Source organism: Trichosurus vulpecula, chromosome 8, assembly GCF_011100635.1.
Source record: "Trichosurus vulpecula isolate mTriVul1 chromosome 8, mTriVul1.pri, whole genome shotgun sequence".
Classification (NCBI taxonomy): domain Eukaryota; kingdom Metazoa; phylum Chordata; class Mammalia; order Diprotodontia; family Phalangeridae; genus Trichosurus; species Trichosurus vulpecula.
Window position 1 is genome coordinate 54,885,118 of NC_050580.1, and position 23,586 is coordinate 54,908,703.

Here is a 23,586-nt window from a genome sequence, read left to right on the forward strand (position 1 = left end):
ACTTTAAAGTAGTAACCATCAAAATAATTTGATGTTGGTTAAAAAACTAAAAAGTAGACTAGTGGAAGAGATTAAATAAGGATGAGTTTTTAAAAATTGAACTAAAAACACAGTATCTAATACCCTGAACATAAATGACTTCAAGAAAAACTTCTTAGACAAGAAGTTTTAGGAAAACTATAAAGTTTCTCAACAGAAATTAGGTTTAGATCAACATCTTATACCATACACCACAATAAGCTCGAAATGGACAAATATACTGAATATTAAAAGCCACGCCATTAAAATATTAGAAAAGAATCAGATCAGATACCTTTCATACTACGTTTAAGAGAAAGAGTTCTTAACCATAAAAGAGACAATCATTAAAAAAAATAGATAAACTCTATTAAATGACATTGAAACATTTCTATGTAAACAAAAGCAATGCAACTTGTATAAGGAAGGCAAGTTGTCAATTGGGGGGAAAAAGCTTTGCATCAAATATGTCTAATAAAGATCTGATAGTCAAGATATACGTGGATCTAAACAAAATACATGACACTACAAGCTATTTCTTAACAGATAAGTGGTCAAAGAATAGGAATAAACAATTATCAAAAGAAATATAAACTATTAATATAATGATTATTCCAAATCTCTGAAATATAAGAAAAATGCAAAACAAAACAATTCTGGGTTTTTGCCTCTCAATAAATTGGCAAAGATGACAAATAATGGAAACAACATTGTGTTGGAAAGGCTAAAGAAAGACAGGCACACTGATGCTAAAACTATAAATTGGTCCAATCTTTCTGGCAAGAAAATGTGGAATTATTCTAAGAAAGAGATAAAAATATAATTAACCTCTAACTTGATCCCACTGCTTGACATATACACTAAAGAAATCAAAGACAGAAAGAAAAGTCTCATATATACTAAAGTATTTATTTATTTTTATTATATATATTTTTATTTTCAGTTTACAACACTCAGTTCCACAAATTTTTGAGTTCCAAATTTTTGCTCTTTCCCCCCAAGATGACATGTAATCTGATATAGGTTCTACATATACCTTCACATTAAACTTATTTACATAATAGTCCAATTGTAAAGAAGAATTATGACCAATGAAATGAATCATGAGAAAGATGAAACAAAACCAAAAAGGAAAAAAAGAGCAATTAGTTTGCCTTAATCTGCATTCAGACTCAGTAATTCTTTCTCTGGGTATGCACAGTTTTTTCCATAATAAGTCTTTTGGAGCTGTCTTTGAACCTTGTATTGATGAGAAGAGCCAAATCTATCAAAGTTAGTCCTTACATATACCGTGTGTCTGTATCGTGTAGAATGTTCTTCTGCGTCTGCTCTCCTCACTCAGCATCATCAGTTCGTATATGTCTTTCTAGGGTCTAACGAAGTCCGTCTGCTCCTCATTTCTTATAGCACAATAGTATTCCATTACATTCATATACCACAATTTGTTTGGCCATTCCCCAATTGATAGGCATCCCCCTGATTTCCAATTCTTTGCCACCACAAAAAGAGCTGCTATAAATATTTTTGTATATACTGGTCCATTTCCCCCTTGGTGTGATCTCTTTGGGATACAGCCCTAGAAGTGGTACTTCTGGGTCAAAGAGTATGCACATTTTTATAGCCCTTTGGGCATAGTTCCAAATTGCTCTCCATAATGGCTGGATCAGCAAAGTATTTATTATGGTATTTCTGATGGTACAAAATAACTAGAAACAGAGCAGATATGCAAAAACTGGGAAATGGCTAAACGAACTGTAGTACAAGAAAAAAGAATATTGCTGCATTGCAAAAAAATAATACATATAAAGAATTCATAGACATATATGAAGATTTAAATGAACTGACAAAGCAAAAGTAGCATAACCAAGAAAACAATATATCTCCTGACTCTCCGGACATTTCTTCATTATTCTTCTTGTCCACACTAAATTTCTTGAGGATTAATCAATCACACCTATATACTGTTTCCAATGCTTCCCCAGGGCAAGATGAAAAAGATGAAATTTCCACAAACCTTATCATTCTCCTTTTGTTCTTCTACCTAAATTATAAATTCCATTCTGCTTTGATGGTTGGCAGTACTGGGAAACAGCTGTTTGCAAAGTACATTTATTATTCCCTATTACAAACATAGCACGTTCAAGAAGCAAAATTCTCTCACAACATTAGCAGCAGCTAATGCACTGGGTCATGACCTTCATAGTCTGTCTGGTGCCTATAAGTATACTGAGAGAATAACAACAAAAGTTCTTCCAACTGCACCTCTCAGGTGATCATTTTAAGTCTCTGAACTTTAGGAACTGCCTAGTCTCTTGGCTCAGATCTCTAATGTGGCTGTATAAGATGATAAATCACCATTACTGCCTCCCACAAGACAGGTACAGAGAGGGCAACAGGTTTTATTGAAAGGGATCACAGGAAGAGACAAAGACAATCTGACTAGAACACAACACAGATCCACAAATAGTCACTCATACTATTCTTGTGGAAAAGATGAGAAATGTGGGCTAACTGATTAGACACTTTAGGTGATGAGTACTCAAAAAGTAGTCATTAGTGATTCAGTATCCTTGGAAGGAGGTTTCCAATGAAGGCTCCCAACTATCAGCCCTGAGCTATTTCACATTTTTATCAGAGACTTGAATGAAGTCATAGATAACATCCCAATCAAATCTGCCTTTGAAACAAAACTGGAAGGGATCTTTAACAAGTGGATGACAAAAGTAAAGATGCAAAAATAATTTAATTTAAATCGACAGGGATAAATTAATATCCTAATTTGGATTAAAAGATTATTTCCCAAGTACAAGATGGTGGAGGAATAAACAGATGGGAAAAGGACCCACATGTACAAAAATATTTATAGCAGCTGTTTTTGTGGTGGCCAAGGATTGGAAATTGAGTGGATGCCCAACAACCGGGGAATGGCTGAACAAATTGTGGTATATGAATGTAATGGAATACTATTGTCCCATAAGAAATGATGATGAGCAGGTAGATTTCAGAAAAACCTGGAAAGACTTGCATGAACTGATGATGACTGAAAGGAGCAGAACCAGGAGAACACTGTACACAGTAACAGCAACACTGTGTGATGATTAACTTTGATAAGACTTAGATCTTCTCATCAATGCAAAGATCTAAGATAACTTAGATCTCAAAAGACTCATGATGGAAAATGCTATTCACATCCAGAAAAAGAACTATGGAGTCTGAATGCAGATTGAAGCATACTATTTGCGCTCTCTCTCTCTCTCTCTCTCTCTCTCTCTCTCTCTCTCTCTCTCTCACCTCCCCCCCCCACCCTTGGTTTCTTCTTTCACTTGGTTCCTCCCATCTTCTTTACAACATGACTAATGTGGAAATATATTTAATATGAATGTAGATGCAGAGCCTATACCACACTGCACGCAGTCTTGGGGAGGGGGAGAAAGTTTAGAGCTAAAAATCTTTTTTTTATTTATTTTTAGTTCACGACACTCACTTCCACAAGTTTTTGAGTTCCAAATTTTCTCCTCCTCCCCCCCGCCAAAATGTCATGTAACCCGATACAGGTTCTATATATACCTGCACATTAAACTTATTTTCACAATAGTCAAGTTGTAAAGAAGAATTATAACCAATGGAATGAACAAAGAAGAAACAAAACCAAAAAAGAAAAAGAGAGAGCAAATAGTTTGCCTCAATACGCATGCAGACTCCAGAATTCTTTCTCTGGATGTGGACAGCTTTTTCCATCATGTCTTTTGGAGCTATCTTAGAACCCTGCATTGCTGAGAACAGCCAAGTCTATCAAAGTTAGTCATCAGAGATACTGTGTGTCTGTAATCGTGTATAATGTTCTCCTGGTTCTGTTCCCCTTACTCAGTATCATATCATGTATGTCTTTCAAAGTTAGTATGAAGTCCATCTGCTCCTCATTTCTTACAGCACAATAGTATTCCATTACATTCATATACCACAACTTGTTTAACTATTCCCCAATTGATGGGCATCCCCTTGATTTCCAATCCTTTGCCACCACAAAAATTGCTGCTATAAATATTTTTGTACATGTGAGTCCTTTTCCCACTTGTATGGTCTCTTTGGGATATAGCCCTAGAAGTGGTATTGCTGGGTCAAAAGGGTATGAACATTTTTATAGCCCTTTGGGCACAGTTCCAAATTGCTCTCCAGAATGGCTGGATTAGTTCACACCACCACCAACAATGTAAAAGTGTTCCAATTTTCCCACATCTTCTCCAGCATTTATGATTTTACTGTATTATCATGTTAGCCAATCTGACAGGAGAGATGTGGTACCTAGGAGTTGTTTTGATCTGCATTTTTCTAATCAATAGTGATTTAGAGCATTTTTCATATGACTATAGATATCTTTAACTTCTTTGAAAACTGCCTGTTCATTTCCTTTGACCATTTATCTTGGGAAACGACTTGTATTCTTATAAATTTGACTTAGTTTCCTATATATTTTAGAGATAAGGCCTTTATCAGAGGCACTGGTTCTAAAAATTCTTTCCCAACTTTCTGCTTCCCTCCTAATCTCAGTTGCATTGGCTTTGTTTGTACAAAAACTTTTCCATTTAATGTTAATCAAAATTATCCATTTTGCATTTTGTAACTCTCCCTATCTTGTTTGGTCATAAATTCTTCCCTTCTCCACAAATCTGACAGGTAAACTATTCCTTGCTCTCCCAAACTGCTTATAGTATTAGCCTTTATATCTAAATCGTGAACCCATTCTGACTTTATTTTGGTATACGGTATAAGATATTGGTCTATGCCCAGTTTCTACCATACTATTTTCCAGTTTTTCCAGTAGTTTTTGTGAAATAGTGAATAGAACTGAAAATCTTATGGAAGTGAATGTTGAAAACTAAAAATAAATAATTTTTTTTAAAAAGAGTTCTCATTAGCTTTTTCCCAAAGCCATCTGTAACAACAATGTTGCTAGCAGCTGGTGTGGGGGTGTAAGACCAATAACATCAGCACACAGGAGGGCTGCTAGCGCAAGTTCTTTAATCTGCTTTTCTAAGGAAAACAACTTTAAGGGGTTTACAATCTCACGTTAATTGAACATAAATATATCATTCACTTAGTTCAGGGGGAAAAGCCAGCACCCTGAACTTCAGAGAGAATACAAACAGAAATTACAAGCAGAAATCATATAAATGGAGCAAATAACACAAATAACACAAAACATAGAGGCTTCTACCTGTCTGACCAAGGTATTACATACATAGTTACCAGAGAGAGGAGCCCCAATATCTGGGTTTTTCAAAGCCAGGGTGGGGGTGGGGCTCCAACAGCTACCCAGAGTCTTGTCTGGCCAAATCACATAGACGATCTTCCCATGAGTAAGCCTCCCAAAGCAAAATGCTAATCTCAGAGCATATATACCCTGTTTATATATACCCTGGGGCTTAGCACCTACTTAGCAAAAGGGTGAGAAAGATCTTTAATCACTAGCACCACATCATATATATTGTTTCCAATCAATGACTCTTGATTTAAACAAAGGCAAGACTCAAAGGCATTTGATTGCCTTAGTGCTGAGAAGCACTCCAAAACAAAAGACAACAAAAGTCCCAATTTACTTGCCATTACATCATCCTTCTTCCAATCTTCCCTATTTCTGTTGGGCACCACCATTCTTCCAGCTTTCACATTAATAACCCTGGTTGTTATTCTCAACTCCCCACTTTCCCTCACCACACAGATCCAATTAGTTGCCAAGTGCTACCATTTCTCCACATCTTTCACACCCATCCCCTTCTCTCTATTCAGAGTTATCATCTTAGTTCCAGCCAACATCACTTATTGAGATTACTGCAACAGTCTCCTCACTGGTTTCCCTGCCTCAAATCTCTGCCTACTTCAGTCAATCCTCCACAGTGCTGCCAAAGTGGTTATTCTGAAACATAGATCTTACTATTTCCCTCCCCTACTCAATAAACTCCAGTAACTTTTGGACTCTATCAAATATAAACTCCTCTTTTTAGCTTTTAAAGACCTTCCCAACCTTACTTATACCCAGTTTTACAATTTCATTGTACGTGACTCTTGCTCTTGTACTCTGATCCAGCAAAACTGGTCTTCTCTCTGTTCCTCACACTGGATACTTCAACACCTTTTCCCCCATCCTTGCTTTACCTCTACCTCAAGGAATTTCCCTCTTCCTTCAAGCGCTCAAGCACCACCTACAAACAAAGCCTTCGACTCTCCAACTATTTTGTATTTATATTCTTCGCATTTATTCAATGTACTGTTCTATATGCCCTATTAGCTCTCTGAGAACAGGGATTGTTTCTTTTGTTGTTATTTATATCCTCAGGGCTTCACACAGTGTCTGGCACACACTAGGTACTAAATAAATATATGCTGATCAACTGACAAAGAAACAGAAGAAATCAGGGGGATATAATAGCTGTCTTCAAATATCTGAAGTCATTTTGAAGTGGGTTCTATTTGGCATTAAGTGGCAGAACTAGGAATAATGGGTGGAAGTTTTAAAAAAGCAAATTTATGATTAATGTCAAGAAGTACTTTCCACTCCCTCTGAAAGCAATGGATTCCCTGGAGGTAGTAGTTGATTCTCCTCTACTGGAGGTTTTCCAGAAAAGGCCTGTCTGTTGTACTGTATAAGGAATTCTTTTTCAGGCACAGGATGGAGTAGAAAGGCACCATGTCCCTTCCATATCTGGCATTCTGTGATTCCGTGACCTTGAAAAAAGCTAAACCCTTTAAGTGTGAGCCATTTTCAATAAATGTCATTTGTAGTCGTATCACCTGAAACAGTTGAGTGGCAATAAAACTGTTATTTTCTGTCCTCCCTTTCTGCCTCCTTTCTTTTCTCTTCCTCTCTGCCCTTGACTTGCTCATCACATGCATCATCCTTCAACCCCTCTGGGGGTAAGGGGGTTGCTAATTCTCTTGCTTATCATTAGCTTCTCCTACTCACAACCCAATAATTACTTTATAAGTTATCTGCCATTGCAATGTCCTTCAAGGGGATGTCCATATTCTTTAGCTGCTCTGGAAACAAGTTTTCAATATTACTCAATATGATTAAGTACTTTCTTGGAAATTTTTCCATTATTACATAAATTAACTTCAATAACGTTTGTTTTTATGTGATCTGACCTCTGTATAACTTAGGAAGAGAAATTTGTTATATGTGACCAAAACAAAAAGATCTGGATTAAAACAATGAATTAGTTCACGGGGTAGAAAAGTTAATATATTAAAACTTCTTAATAAAGATGATCCTAATATCTAAGTCTCTGGATACATGGACAACAAGTTTATAAAAACAATTTTTAAGGCACAAAAATAAGTAACTCAAGATAACTGAGCTAAAAAAAAAATATGAGCTTTTCTAGCTTTATGCTCACGTTCCAATGCTGTAGTTGCTATCTTTATGGCAAAAGATTTGGATTCTGCTTTCATCCTATTAGTAAGGAATTGCTTTATCTTGGGGAAATCAACAACTACAGAGACATTGTTTTCCCTAGTGAAGCACAGTCTTTGAGTGGTTTTTGGTGGGAAAGGATACAGATTAGTCACACTGTCATGGTACTCTACCAGGGGTAGGGAACCTGCGGCCTTCAGGCCACATCCTGGAGGCCGCAGGTTCCTGACCCCTGCAAAACATTCATTCTCCTTAATAGTTTCTCATAGCGTAGCTATTAATTGGCTATTAATATCAACTACAGCCACGCATATAGCTACAAATGGTAAGCAATTTCTCTAGCATAGCAATAAATACCCATTACCTTTTTATTTAGTCATTTTAACAACAGGGAGGGATCATGAGTTCTGAACATTAATTATTCTTCCAACATAATCAATAGTTTGGAGATTTAGTGTAGTTTCAAGCAGAAATATGTGTCAAGCAGTTATCTAGTAATAGTCTGGTAGAGTTACTGAAAGAACATATTAAATAAGAACTCTAAGCTTTTAAGCTATCTACTAATGTAGTACAACTTTTGGAAGTGAAATTGAACTCAGATTGAGGAAAAATGCTCTAACATTTAAACAGACATATCTCAAATGTATATCTACAAAAGTGTATTTACAATCACACTAGAGAATCTATAGTAGCAGACTCTACTATTAAAATCATCATCACGTTTATATAATCCATCCAATTATACTTAGTTATAAAGAAAACGTTTATTTATTGTAGTAAAAGAAAGAAGTAATGATATGGAACTATCATAAAGCTGAAACTATAAAGAGTTCAGAAGGAACCTAAGGAGAGATATTAGATAAGGCCCTTGACCTCTCACACAGCCTCAGTTTTCCTCCTCTGTAAAATAAATGGATTGAACTACATGCTCCTCTAAGATTCCTTCCAGCTCCAAATCCATGTCCTATGAATAGCAGGACAAAGATACAAGACTAATGAGGTTAACTAGAGAACCTATGAATCGTTCAGCCAGTCAATAAATGTTTAAGTTCCTGCTTTATGAAGGGCCCTATTACTAAGTGCTAGGGATACAAAGCCAAAAGATATTCTCTGCCCTCAAGGAGTAAATAGTCTATAAGAAGTGGTGACACAGGACCTATAAATGGAATATGACTGTGAAAAAATATATCTTATTTAAAGGAACAGAAAAAGTAGCAGTAGAAAAGTATTATATATTTAAAAAGATACCCTATATAAGGAAATATATAAACCAGATGGGGGAAATACATTGTTGTTAGGTTGTTTTTCAGTAATGTCTGACTCTCCATGACCCCATTTAGAGTTTTCTTGGCAAAGATACTGGAGCAGATTGCCATTTCCTTCTCCAGCATACTTAACAGATGAGGAAACTGAGGCAAACAGGGTTAAGTGACTTGTCTAAGGTCACACAGCTAGTGTCTGAGGCTAGATTTGAAGTCAAGGAAGATGCGTCTTCCTGACTCTAGGCCCAAAACTCTATCCACCTACCTGCCCCTGGGGTAAGTATAATGGAGTCCATTGAAGTGAGGATTAATGGAGACAGTCAGAAGAAAGAAAAGGAATGTAGATAACAGATCACAAACCTGGCATGGTGACATCATGACAAGGTAGTGAAGGGGTACTTGAACCATACAGACAACTTCTGAAGCTGCTGTCTCTGCCAAAAGCAGATCAACAGATAAACTCTTAACTTGCCTTAATGATAAAATCATTCCTGAAAAGGTGAAGTGATGCGGATACAAACAGTACCCTAAGAATTAAAAATAATATTAAAGGTTGCTTTTCCAATACTTTATGAAGCTCTGTAGCTTATTCTTTAACTTGAAGGCACACTAAAGTCCTTTCCCCCTTATCTTGAACCTGTACCAAAAAAATTGCTTTTGTCTCCCTTATATTCCCTGGGTCCTTTAATTTTTAACCTGTGTCCTCCTGCCCTGTCCTTAAATCTTTAAACCATAAAGAATTCCCTTTGCCTCCTTCATCCTATGCCATCCTGTCCTGTCCTTAATCTTTAACCTCCACAAAAACCTCTAAAACTGCATCATCATTCTGAAACCTCTATATAAGCATAACTCCCCCAAATATCAGGGTCTCACTAAGTTTTCTTGCTAAGGAGGCCCACAATGCTTTTTCACATGAAATAAAAAGCTCCCACTGGCTAAAAGAGAAGGTCTAAGTGAAGTCTTTCACACCTGAACCAGCTCTCCAACTGTAAACCTCAACAGAAAGAAAGAGCAATGTGAACTGATATTCTGAAATTGATTCTGATCCATAAAAACTAGTTGCTGAATTAGAAATGATGAGATCTTGCAAAGAAGTAACCACTCAGTCTTAGAGTTCATAACAGGAAAAGATGAAGAAGCTGGCATAGTCTTGCACTAATATTTTGGGGCAGAGGATTTAAAGAGTTTAGGAAAAAGGTAGGATCTAATGGGTTAAATTTTACAGAACAAGTATGCCCTAGGTTCTTAATCTAAGGCTTAAACCAAACCATAAACTTTTTTTTTAAAGAAACAACAAAACTTTGATAATCGTACTTTGATACAATTGGTTCCTTTGTAATCCTTTGTATTTAATTTATGCATTAAAAACATGATTCTGAGGGAGAGAGGTTCAAAGGCTTCACCAGACGGCCAAAGGGGTCCGTGACACAAAAAAAGGTTAAACCTGCCATCAAGCGATGACAAGTTCTCAGAAATTAAGTTCTAATGAGAAAACAAGCTTAGTTTGCTCAGGAAAAAAAAAATTAGATCTGTCAAAGAAGACCAAAATGGACATGAATAACAAATGTGGTAGTTTAAAAATATATATTGATGCCTTTTGTTTTTATACCATAATCACTTCTCAATATACTGACCCTACCCATAGAACCTGCCTTTATAACAAAGAAAAATACCAGCTTAGATTTACAAAAGAAACATGTCAAAGATGAAAGTAAGGATTGGTAACTGAGGACAAGTCAAAAGAGTATCAGTGCTAAAATCAACAAAAGGAATTTTATAAGCCATACATACAGTAGACAAGAGGAAACTCAAAGTCATTCCCAAATTGATAAATGGTCAAAGGATATGAACAGGCAGTTTTCAGAGAAAGAAATTAAATCTATCTATAGTCATATGAAAAAAGGCTCTAAATCTCTATTGATTACAGAAATGCAAACCAAAACAACTCCTAGGTACCACAACTCTCCTGTCAGATTGGCTAACGTGTCAAAACAGGAAAATGATAAATGCTGGAGAAGATGTGGGAAAATTGGAACACTTTTACATTGTTGGTGGAGTTGCTAACTGATCCAGCCATTCTGGAGAGCAATTTGGAACTATGCCCAAAGGGCTATGAAAATGTGCATACCCTTTGACCCAGCAATACCACTTCTAGGGCTATATCCCAAAGAGACCATACAAGTGGGAAGAGGACTCACATGTACAAAAATACTTATAGCAGCTCTTTTTGTGGTGGCAAAGAATTGGAAATCAAGAGGATGCCTATCAATTGGGGAATGGCTAAACAAATTGTGGTATATGAATGTAATTGGAATACTATTGTGCTATAAGAAATGAGGAGCAGATGGACTTCATAAGAACCCGGAGAAACTTATATGATCTATGATGAATGAAAGGTGCAGAGAACCAGGAGAACACTGTACATAACCACAGACACATTGCTTCTGTGATGACTAACTTTGATAGACTTGGCTCTTCTCAACAATGCAAGATTCTAACATAGCTCCAAAAGACTCATGATGGAAAAGGCTATCCACATCCAGAGAAAGAATCATGGAGTCTGAAATCAGACTGAAGCAAACTATTTGCTCTCTCTTTTTTAAAATTTTATTTTATTTTATTTTTGGTTGTGTTTCATCTTTCTCATGATTCATTTCATTGATTATAATTTTTCTTTACAACTTGATTATTGGGAAATAAGTTTAATGTGAAGGTATATGTGGAACCTATATCAGATCACATGCCATCTTGGGGGAAGAGCTGGGGGAGAAAATTTGGAACTCTAAAACTTGTAGAACTGAGTGTTGTAAACTAAAAAAAAATAAATAAAATAATTAAACACAAAAAAAGGAGGAAACTCAAAGAAGAACTTAATAGGATAAGAATCCCTAGCTTGAAGCAGATGGCCAATGATAACTAAACAACTGAGAGAAAGTAGAACTATTCATCTCGTTTTCCTTATTTTCCCAGGACAATGAACTTCAGACTGAAAAGGGCAAAACAAAACTTGTTCTTAGCAAGGTAAAATCCAATTTTAGAGATGGAAAAAGTTTACCCAGCTGCCCTTAAGGAGTTCAAACATCTAGGCCCAGATGAATTACATCTCTGGTTACCGAAAGAGCTGGTAGACGATCAGTCATCATCTTTGAATAACTCAAGAACAAGGAAAGGTGCTATAAGACTGAGTTCAAACAACTTTGGTCCTGATTTCCAAAAAAATGGAAGAGGTTGGTGAGATTAAAGGAAAAACTGCTCATTTATTGACAAATTTTATGTTGGCAGTCAGTCAATAAGCATTTACTAAGTGATTGGGCTCTTCAATGAGGAGGCATGGTTGACAAAGTACCGTATAGATGAGTCAGGAGTGCCTCTTGTGAGGAATGGAGACAAGGTTGGCCTGGGCCCCCTTCTTAAAACAGAGGTTTGGGGAGGAACCAGGCAATCAGGAGAGACCAAAGGAGGGTGTGCAAGGTATCCTTCCAATGTACAAAGTAGTCTAGAGATGAAGTATAACATAAATGACAAATTCCTGTGGAGATGAGTCAGGAGCACAGTTGTGTTAAGACAGATCTCCAGACTTCAATTAGCTTACACTCTAGGTGAGGAAGTGAGATACACTTCAACTTATGTCTTAATGCACTACTTTAGGGGAATAAAAGGAAGTTTAGAAAAAGAGTCAGACTATCCAGTAAATGCTAAAAGCACTAGGCTTCCTTTGGTGCATTTTTAACACCCAAGAAAAGGCTCTAGAAGATACCCGGGGTGGGAACAAAGGGAAACCTACCCCTCCAGACCAGGGCAGGGAAGGGATATAACCAGGCGTTCCATTAAAGAATTAGACAGTTACACACACTAAGTCAGCCCACCTACCTGAAACAGCCTAGGGAAGCACTGAAGAAGGTAAATACCCCAAGATTAATAAGCATGGATGGGTGTGTCACTAAGACAGGTCTAATTCTCATCCTTGCAGTTACAAGGAAAGAAATGCCAAAGATTGACCAACGGGGCCCTTTCCATCCAATCCTTGCCCCTTCCCCAGTCTCTCACCTCCTCTCCTAGAAGCATGAGGCATAAAGTTTCCAACATGGACATTTTTAATAATGGAAAAAGGCAGGAAAGGGGCAAAGCAAGAAGAAAGATGGTCCAAGATCCTTGGATTCCTTCCATGCTACTGAGCTTACTGTCCCAAGACTGCCTGAATATAAATGGATAAATGAAGACAACTGAGGAGAAACTTCACACAGATCCACCTAGAGTCTCTGCAATTGTAAGAAGGAAAGCTTGACTGGGTTTGGATTGTCACTCAATTTCAAATTTTCCCCCCAAACATCTTATGTTTCCTGTTCGTGTAAAATTAATTTGGTAAGCTGATAAATCTAATGCCTGAGAAAAATATTACTTCTATTTCAGATATTTGTCTTCATATTAAAAATTAATTTGAATGCTTCCACAAATAAATAATAGAAGTAATATGGATATCAATGCCCTAACAATATGACAGCACCAGTGGTGCTGAAAATCCTGACTTGAGGGAAATAAGAAAAGTTACACTGCAGAGTCACTCTTGGAAAAGATAAATCTATATCTTACTTAACAGCAAGAGTCCATCTCTAAAGACCCATTATACTGGCACATTTGAACAACTATTAGTACATGAAAATAATCCCCAAGCAGAAACTGTTGGGTGAAACAAACCATTTCCCAAAATCAATCTTTGTAAGTAAATCTACTGTATTCAGTTGTAATGAATGACAGTGTTGGAGATCAAAATAAATGATCAGGCATTTGGTTTAAATAGTCTTGCTTTCTTTACTACAAAAAAGGGCAATTATTTAATATATTTCTTAAATACCAATATTCTGATAATCTGCTATTTTTCCCCCCGGGAATGAAATACAAAAGAAATACTGAAATATTAGAAGAATAACCTAAGTAAACTTTGAAAAACAAAGTGAACTTACACAATTTATATTACTCTATGCAAGTTACTCTGTAGTAGAAAAGAGGATTTTCAGTTAAAATAACTATATGTCCCAAAAAATCAGTGATAGGAAGAAAGATATCAAGATACCGATAGCTATACTTTTTGTATTTGCAAAGAATTGGAAACAAAGTAGATGGCTAAATATGTTGTGGTGTATGAAAAATCGAATATTACTGCACTGTAAGAAATGATAAATATGATGAATAAGAAAAGCATGGGAAGAATAGCATTAACTGATATAAGTGAAGTTAAGCAGGACCAGGAAAACACTATATACAACTACAACAACATAAAAAGAAAGAACTACAAATTAATAAAAACTAAATACTGTGACAACAAAGTGACCAAGCTTGGCCCAAAGAAAGATATGAAAATTCATCTCCCTACCTTCTTGGTTATGGCAAGGAGCCTAGGTAGAATACGGGAGAGAGCCCTGGGACAGAAACCAAGAAGAGTTCCAATCCAGCTCCAGGTACTTACTAGCTGTGTGATCTCAGGCAAGTCACTTGACTTCTTTTTGCCACCAGCTACCTCAACTATAAAATGGGAATAATAGCACCTATGTCCCAGGGTTAATGTGCGGATCAAACTAGATAATATTTGTGAAGCTTAGCACAGTGCCTGGCACAGAGTAAGCACTATATAAATGTTAGCTATTATTATTATAAACTATTAGTACTGAGTAGTAATAATGCATGTATGCATATATAATATACATACACACGTATAGTATAGTAATTTGTATATAGCACATATAGTAGTATGTATAGCATATATATTATAGTATATATAGTGTATATTATAGTAGTAATGAATATAATGTTGGACTGCATATACTCTAGGACATGTATTAGATAGTTTGGGGACTTATTTTTTTCCTTTGTTATACGGTATGGCTTTGTGGGAGAGGAAGGGAAGTATATTTATCATTGGGGAATAAAGGTGATGGAAAAAACAAGAAACATTGATAAAAATTTAAAATACAAATAAAAAGGAACAAAAATATACTAAGGTCTTAAAAAATAATGGCAGGTTCTACATAGGAACTTGTTATCATCTTAACAAGCAATATGACACTAAATGAATTTCAATGCAGTACATATCAATCTGGAACACAAAAAAAGGACTTGTGTTATCCAGAGATTTTACTCTGATGAGGAAAGAAACTATAAATAAGTTAAGAATCTTTTGTTGTTGTTTGGTTGTATGACCCCATGGATTATATACATAGTAAGCCAGGCCCTTCAATTTTGAGAGAGGAAATTGGGGTTCAAGTCCCAACTTATCACTTCCATGCTACCACTGTCACCCACTTCCTGCCCATTTCCGGCCATTCTATCCTCCTCCCTCGGAGTTCATAGCATGAATTTCTTCTGTTTCTTACAGATAAGCAAATACATGTTGGAACCTCAAGGAGAATATAAACTTCTTAAAAGCAAGACTTTTTTTCATGTCTGCATACGCTAAAGGTAGGCCAAAAATTACCCCTCAAAATCAGATAGTTAAAAGACAGAACCTAGCTGAGGTATCAGGATCAAGAGAGATGATTAGCACAAGATATGAAGTATCATATAGAATTTTTGAGCTACAAGTTACTTGAGGTGTCTTCTAATTCAATCTACTCCTTTTAAAAATTTCCTTCAGTTTGAGAAAATTATTTCAGGCATTAAGATCAGGGAGATACAAAATTTTGCTGTTATTAACTAGCCAGGCCCCACATGACACTTCTGATATTTTAATTAATTTTTGAAACTGCTTAACATTATTAAATATCAGAGGGTATGCATAATGGTACTCTATTACTGTACCTACAAGTTCATTTCAAATATAAATTGTTTAAAAAAATAAGTCCCCACAAAAATGTTAAAAGAAGCACAAAAATAAAGAAATTAAATACAGTAGTAATCAAAGAAAATTAAGAACTAGTTGTAATGGAAGAATTTCCAAATCTTCTTTCATTTATAATATTCTAGAACACAGAAAAATAAGTTTTCTCCTTTTTCCATTTCCCAAATTAGTTCTTCCTTCTTAATCACACTTGGTACTAAGAGAGCAAACTTCTCTGCATTCCCTACCTTCTGAATACCCCGGAATTTATGTATTACACTGCATTTATCTGAGAGAACCCTCCAGGAACCCTCCAGAGGGCCAAAGGACACCACACAAACTATACTGTGCCTCCAAGGCAGCTCTGTTGGTCTGTTAGGAACACAGACTTCTTGTCTTCCTGACCAGCAAGTCTGTGGTATGCTTTGCCAGTTATGTTGCTTCTCCAGTGATCCTCATCCAATTGCTTTCTACTGTACTTCATAAGTTTCCACATAAGCTGATATCCTCTTATCAAGAAGATCCACACCTTCTACCGAAAGTTGTAACTCTTTCTTTAATGCTTTCATAAGGAAGAAGGATTAGACTTTTCCCACTTGGCCACAGAAGGCAGAATTAGGAAAAACAAGCGGAAACTGCAGAAAGGTTGATTTTAGCTTAATGGCAGGAAAACCTTCCTAACAATGAGACCCATTCAGAAGTAATATAGTGTGTCTTCTGAAGTAGTGGATTTCTTCTTTAGGCAGAGGCCATAAACCACTTTTAGGTGAGGCTATCCCAGTGTTTGAGGTGGGGTATGGGTTGGACTAAAAGGTCTCTTAGATTCCTTCCAACTCAGAAATCCTATAATTCTTTCAGTGACGACTTCAGAGTAGGATTTGTTGGATGCCTTTCAAAACTACACCAGATATCACTTGACTCTAAAGTTCAAAGTAATTTTGCCCCTGGAGAGGACTCTACAGTTGCTTCAGAAGCCTCCTGATACATATGCACCTTTAGTTTAATATTTATAGAACATGGGAGAAAATATTACAAATTATCTGTGTTTACTATGTACACCACAGGTAGAGGGCTTGCCTTTTAAGTACACAAAAAATCTTTCACTTTTTTTTTAGCAACATAGGAGAGTGGAAAGATGAATGATATGAAAGAGATTCAAGTTACACCAAGAATGTCTACTGAATTATGATTTAGGCTTTACTGCACAAAGTAAAAAAAAGAGAGTATAGTCAGTTCCTGTGGGTCTTGGTGGCACAGGTCCACAGAATCAAAAAAAAAGTAGATCTTTCTCTTTTTTAAAAAAGACTCCAGAAGTTACTGAAATATATAGATGTATCTATATATGTGTCACATATTGACACACGTGTGTGTCTACTGATTTCTGTGGGCCTCTACACACACACACACCAACGCACACGATCGAATCTTCTCTACAAATCTTGAGGGCAAAGGGGTATGACCATACCCCCTCTCCTAAGCATTTTCCCTCAGTCTTTCCTTTGTGTTATTTTTCTCATTCAAAGCTGTCCTTGATGATTTTTGGTGAGAATGTAGGAATAAACGAAGGAAAGATAAGAAATGAAGCTGGACTGGACAACCCAAGAATCATGGAGTTGGAAGGTACCTCAGAGACTGTCTAGTACAACCTTTACCCTAAGCATTAATCCCTTTTTACATCCTCCTCAACAAGTAATCATTTAACCTCAGCTCAGATAGATTTAAGAAAAGAGATTCTTGTTTTCCAAACTCTTGCAACTAAATCTTTAGTTACACTTTCTAAGAAATTTTACTACACCTATATTTTTACCAGAATGTGAGGTAAAATTATCGAGAACTTCTAATTGTTACAGGAATACTTATTGAAAGGAAGCCCCAAATTCATAGTCTGAACAGCTTTTCCTCCTAAAGGCATTTAAGCCACCCCAATAATCCCCACAAAGCCTTTCTCAATTCTAAGGCAAGTAAAATCGTTGCTGATTAAGAGTGTGTTCCTAGCTTAAGTGATTCTAGATAAGTTAAATTTATGATACTGTTGTATATTTTAATATTTACATACTATAAACACTTTATAGTATGCAGTACTTCCTTGTGATCAACACACATAGTATGTGTATATTTTGTAGGATTTTTAATAAAAGCCTTTTTTTTATTTAAGATGAAAAAGTACTGTACCAGGAATTAAGGAAGCTGGTGTCTAATACCAACTCTGCCACCTGTATAACTCTGAATGAAATGACAAGGTTGGACAAGATCAGCTCTTAAGGACGCTGTAAAAGTTTGTGAAATCCTGCTATTCTATGAGTTGGATCCCAGTTTTATAAATATGAATGATTATTATAGAGGCATATAGCATTTTATTTACTTTTATAACATACTATAGACAAATATATTGTAAAATATGGTGTTACTTTTACAACATATATACAACTCCTAACTACAATATTGTTCCTGAGATAAAACAGGTTTACACTGCAATTCCCAGAATGCAATCATGAAAAATCTTTCATATTTCATTATAGAATGTAGTTAGATACACCCAACGAGAGAGATTCATTTTGTTTGTAGCCGGAGATGTTGCTATTGCTACTGATAATAGTTAACTACTCTACATGTGCAAGGTCGCTCTCTAGAGCTCACTCATTCAGCAGTTATTAAAGTATCCTACTATGTGCCAAGTCAGGAACCCAGATTTGGATACAGATGCTGTGAAGGATATGGAAATTAATTAGATGTATTCTCAGCACTCAAGGACCTCACAAATCATCATGGGAGAACTCAATTAAGATGAAGGCTTATATTTAATGGAAGATTAAATCAGAGTGACAGCCTTGGTTGAAAATTTATTACATATAATTCAAGATGATGGAAAAATCTGGGTTTGGGATTGGAACCTTTCTATTAAATTTGAAGACCAAAAAGGTGGTCAGTCAGCTAAATGAAAAATGAGAAAGTTAATGACTTAAACGTTCAGGGGTTTGGAGGTAGTGCAGTAAATCTTTTATGTATGAAAAGTCCTAGTATTCTCAAAGCCCAGATATGTACCAGTAAAACTGTATATTGTGCTCTTAGAATTTTATGCAGAGAATATTATATATGAATAATGTTTCCTGAAATTTTATCAGGAATCAAAGGGATAGTGTAAGAGCATCTGTAAAGTCAAACAGTGGAAAATAAGAACTATCATGAATTTATTCAGAACAAATCATATCAAATGAACCTCATTTCCTTTTTTAAATAGATCAGAGAAATTCAGCAGTCATAGAACATCTGGATTATGGTAAGCTATTTGTCACTCTTTTATGGTGTCTTTCTGGCAGATGGGGAGATGCAGACATGACCATAGTATATACTTCAAGGATACATGAGTTACCAAACCCAATGACTAGGAATTAATGGGATAAATATCAACACTGAGAGAGATTTCCAGCAAAATGCTGCAAAGCTCTGTGCTGGGAGCTGTTCTGCTCCACATTTTTATCAGTGATTTTTGGATGAAGGCATAGGAAGCATCAAATCTGCAAATGACATGGAACTGAAGAGTGGGGAAACAGGAAGAGAAGGGACCATAGCTAATATTCTGGACAACACTATTAGGATGAAAAAGATGATTAGGCTTTAGCGATGGGTTAAATCTAGTAAGATGAAATTTAATAGAAATATATCTAAAGTCCTTTACTTAAATAAAAAATAAAAAAGCAAAATAGCTGTACAAGATGAGATATGGCTACAAAGCAGTTCACATGAAAAAGACCTTGAGGTTTCAGTGGAATGCAAGTTCAAATAAACTTAACAGTGTGATGTGGCAAAGCAAAAAAAGGTAATGCAATCAAAAGCTTTAACAAAAACAGTGTCCAGAAAAGGAAAAGTGACAAACCTACTGTACTCTGTCCTGTTTAGAGTCCATCAGTATAGGTACAATGGCTGTTGGGAGCTCTACATTTTAGGAAGGACACTGAACAGATGAAATATACCCTGAAAAGGGGAAGCAGAATAGTGATGGGCACTTCAAACCATGTCATACATGAATCAGTTGAAAAGACTATTTAGTCTAGAGAAAAGAAAACATAGGAAGGAAATTATGGTTGTCTTAAATGACTTGATTTGATTGATGAGTCTTGCCAGTGTTAAGTCAATGCAAAAGAAAGTTTTCTTAAAAATCACAACTCTGAAAGTACAATGGATTACTGCTGCTTGAGGTACTATCACTACAGAGTATTAAGCAGAGGCTGTAGAGAGGATTCATGTTTTAAGTTCAAACATTTATTAGATACCTGCTATGTACACAATATTGTGCTGAATGATAAGGGAGGTACAAGGTTTAAATAAGTAATGGTTCTTGCCTTAACAGAGCTTTTAGACTAGTGGGAAGTAGAGGAACATACAGTGCATTCAGAATTCACAATAGCTATACAAAATAATAAGTGAAAAGCATACGAGTTATAAGCAAATCTCAATGTGAGGTTATTACTGACTAGGGTGTCACGGGTGGAGGGGAGATCAGGGAATGATTCCGGGAGATAGTAGTATTTTAACTGGGCTTTAATGCAGGAAGCCAAAAGTTCAGAGCACAAAGAAGGGAAAGCCACACAGTAGAGTTGTTAATGCTACCTGGGCCTTCCTCATCCACGTCATACACTGCTGTTATCGTCTTCCCAGAGCTGAACCATCCTTTTTAGAAAAATTCCTTGATAAGAAACCCAGTTTCCGTTATTTTGGCTTTTATCAGCTCTCTGAGAGAAACTATGCTAGCAGACATGGGAGACAGTATTTGCAGTTATTTCCAAAAGTACTAACCTTTCTTCTAATTGAAAAATCCAACATTACCAACTAAAAGTTTTGGTTACTTTGTTAGATGAATGGTTAAACTGGATGCATCTATATAAGGTATTTTAAATTCTAAAAGGATGGGGGGAGAGAAGACTGTATCTCCCAAGCGTCAGATACCAAAGAGAACAGCTAGAATGAAGGAAAAATGGCAATTAAAATATTCCAAAATTCATAAGGAACAAAGACCAAGAAAGGATCCAATAATAAAATGCCTGACCTCAAATGTCTGTCCATAACATTCCAAATTTGAGGCAAGAAGACCTGGTGGTTCTAAAGCAAGCAGGCAAATTTGACCTCACAGGTATCATTGAAACTTGAGAGAATGGCACCAATTACTAGAATATTGCTCTGGATGAGTATGTTTTATTCAAAATCAACAGGATACAAAAAAGTGTGTGTAAGGGGTTGCACTACATATTAAGAAGATGTACTCATGTGACGAAGAAGTTCAGGAACCAGAGGAAAGCACAGTAGAGAGCCTTTGGGTAAAGGTCAGTGGAGGGATAAACAGGAGTGATTTTGTCATTAGAATATACCATAGATCACCTGGACAGAAAGAGGAAATGGATGATGAGTTTGGAAAACAAATTACAAACCTGAAAAACTTGAATTATCTAAATGTAAGATCTTAGACCTAGAGCTAGAAGGGACCTCAGAGGCCATTTATCCCAACCTTCTAATTCTGCAGTGAGAAAACTCAGGCCAGAGAGATGAAATGATTTGCCTGACGTCAAACAGAAATGTCAGTGATGGAATCTGAACCCTGGTCCTCTTGACCTCTTTCACTATACTGTACTGTCTCCTCTCCTGCCAAAAAGTAGAAAAGCTAAATGCTTCTTGGCTTGCTTTAATAACAATTTCATCTTTTAAAAAGTGAAGAAATCCAAAAAGAGAAATTCTGTTCTGGATTTAATTCTCACTAACTAGTTGGTAAGATGGAAATGACGAGAACACTAGGGGAGATTACCCCCTCCTAGAGTTTGTGATAAAGGAAAAGAAATTTAGGTATAGTCTGCCATGTACTCTTGAGTTTGACAAAGAGGATTTCAAAGGATTCAAAGGAAGAGTAGTTAGGATTCCATGGCTGAAAATTCTACAAGAGAAAATCAAACTAGGAGAGATGGAAGATGCTTAAGAATGAAACTCTGAAGACACAAAAGAAAATAAATTATGAGGAAGAAAATGGGAATTTTCTAAAGAGGCTTACATGAATGCAGAGAAAACTCACCAACCAACTTAGATTTTAAAAAGAAATGTGTGAAAAACTGAAGAAAGGCCAAGTAAAAAAGAATGAATGTAAGAACATGGTATGATTTTATAAAAATAGTGTCAGGGGTGCTATTGGTCAAAGTAAGCTGAGGCTAGCAAGGGAGGTTAAAGGCAACAAAAAGAATTTGGAGTTTTTTATTTGTTTTTTTCAAGCTATATTGCAGAAAAAAGAGGATCTAAGGAGGGATAGGATAAGAGATGAAGAAAATGATGAAAATTAACCAGAGAGAGCTGCTTACTTTTTATTTTGCTTCTTTTTTCTTACAATGATAAAGAACTTTGCACTGGAAATGACAGAATGGTCAGGAAAGAGTTAATACCCAAGATAATGTAAGCTGGTTGTTGGTTGGTTGGTTGTTGTCCATCGTTCTTGAAAAGGCCCAAAATGACATCTCTATGCTAGAATCAAGTTTCAATGTGTCCAGCTGTGGCTGATTAGACCAATATGAGCTTGCAACACTCTACCACAGGTCAGGCATAAATAGGCCATGTGAACATTTGAGGTGGATATTCTAAATTTGCGCATCCTGCGTTTCCTTTGAGCTATTTCAATTCTGCTTTGCTCATAGAGCACAGCTCCTTCTTTGATGTGGGAATGTTACGCTGAGCAGTCCTGTGCCAGTGTCTCCCATGTCACACAATCAATTCCAAAGTTCTTTTTTTTTAAATAAATTGATTTATCTATTTTTAGTTTTCAACATTCACTGCCATAAGTTTTAAATTTTCTCCTCCCCCTTTCCCTCCCCAAGACAGCATGCAATCCAATATAGGCTCTACACATACATTTCTATTAAACATATTTTCACATCAGTTATGTTGTATAGAAGAATTAGAACAAATGGGAGTAACCATGAGAAACAAAAACATAAAACAAAACAAAACAAAAAAAGAAAATAATCTGCTTTGATCTGCATTCAGACTCCTTATTTCTTTTTCTGGATGTGGATGGCATTTTCCATCATGAGTCTTTTGGAACTGTTCTAGGTCTCTGCATTGCTGAGAAGAGCTAAGTCTATCAAAGTCAGCCACTGCACACTGTGGTTGTTACTGTGTATAATGTTTTCCTGGTTCTACTCACTTCACTCAGGATCAGTTCATATACGTCTTTCCAGGTTTTCCTGAAGTCTGCCTGCTCATCATTTCTTATAGCACAATAGTATTCCATTATATTCATACACCACAACTTGTTCAGCCATTCCCCAATTGATGGGCATCCCCTTGATTTCCAGTTCTTGGCCATCACAAAAAGAGCTGCTATAAATATTTTTGTACATATGGGTCCTTTTCCTATTTTTATGATCTCTTTGGGATACAGCCCTAGAAGTGGTATTGCTAGGGCAAAGGGTATGCATATTTTTATAACCCTTTGGGCATAGTTCCAAATTGCTCTCCAGAATGATTGGATCAGCTCACAACTCCAACAACAATATAACAGTGTTCCAATTTTCCCATATCCTCTCCAAACATTTATCATTTTCCTGTTTTGTCATGTTAGCCAATCTGATAGGTGTGATGCGATACCTCAGAGTTGTTTTGATTTGCATTTCTCTAATCAATAGTGATTCTGAGCATTTTTTCATATGATTGTAGATAGCTTTAATTTCTTCCTCTGAAAACTGCTTGTTCATTTCCTTTGACCATTTATCAACTGGGGAATGACTTGCATTCTTGTAAATTTGACTTAGTTCTGTACACATTTTAGAAATGAGGCATTTATCTTGCCCTACAAGAAAGTAAGGGAAAACAGGATTGGAGGGTAGTGGGGTGACAGAAGGGAGGGCTGACTGAGGAACGGGGCAACCAGAATATATGCCATCTTGGAGGGGGGGGGGTAGAAATGGGGAGAAAATTTGTAATTCAAACTCTTGTGAAAATCAATGCTGAAAACTAAATATATTAAATAAATAAATTAAAAAAAAAAGAAATGAGGCCTTTATCACAGACACTGGTTGTAAAAGTTCTTTCCCAGTTTTCTGCTTCCCTCCTAA

The 23,586-nt window shown here is 36.2% G+C and overlaps 1 protein-coding gene across 2 annotated transcripts in view; it reads right to left on the reverse strand.

Moving 5' to 3' along the window:
* Positions 1–23,586, reverse strand: part of MICU1 (mitochondrial calcium uptake 1) — a 271,707-nt gene that overhangs the window by 220,201 nt on the left and 27,920 nt on the right. The window lies entirely within an intron of this gene.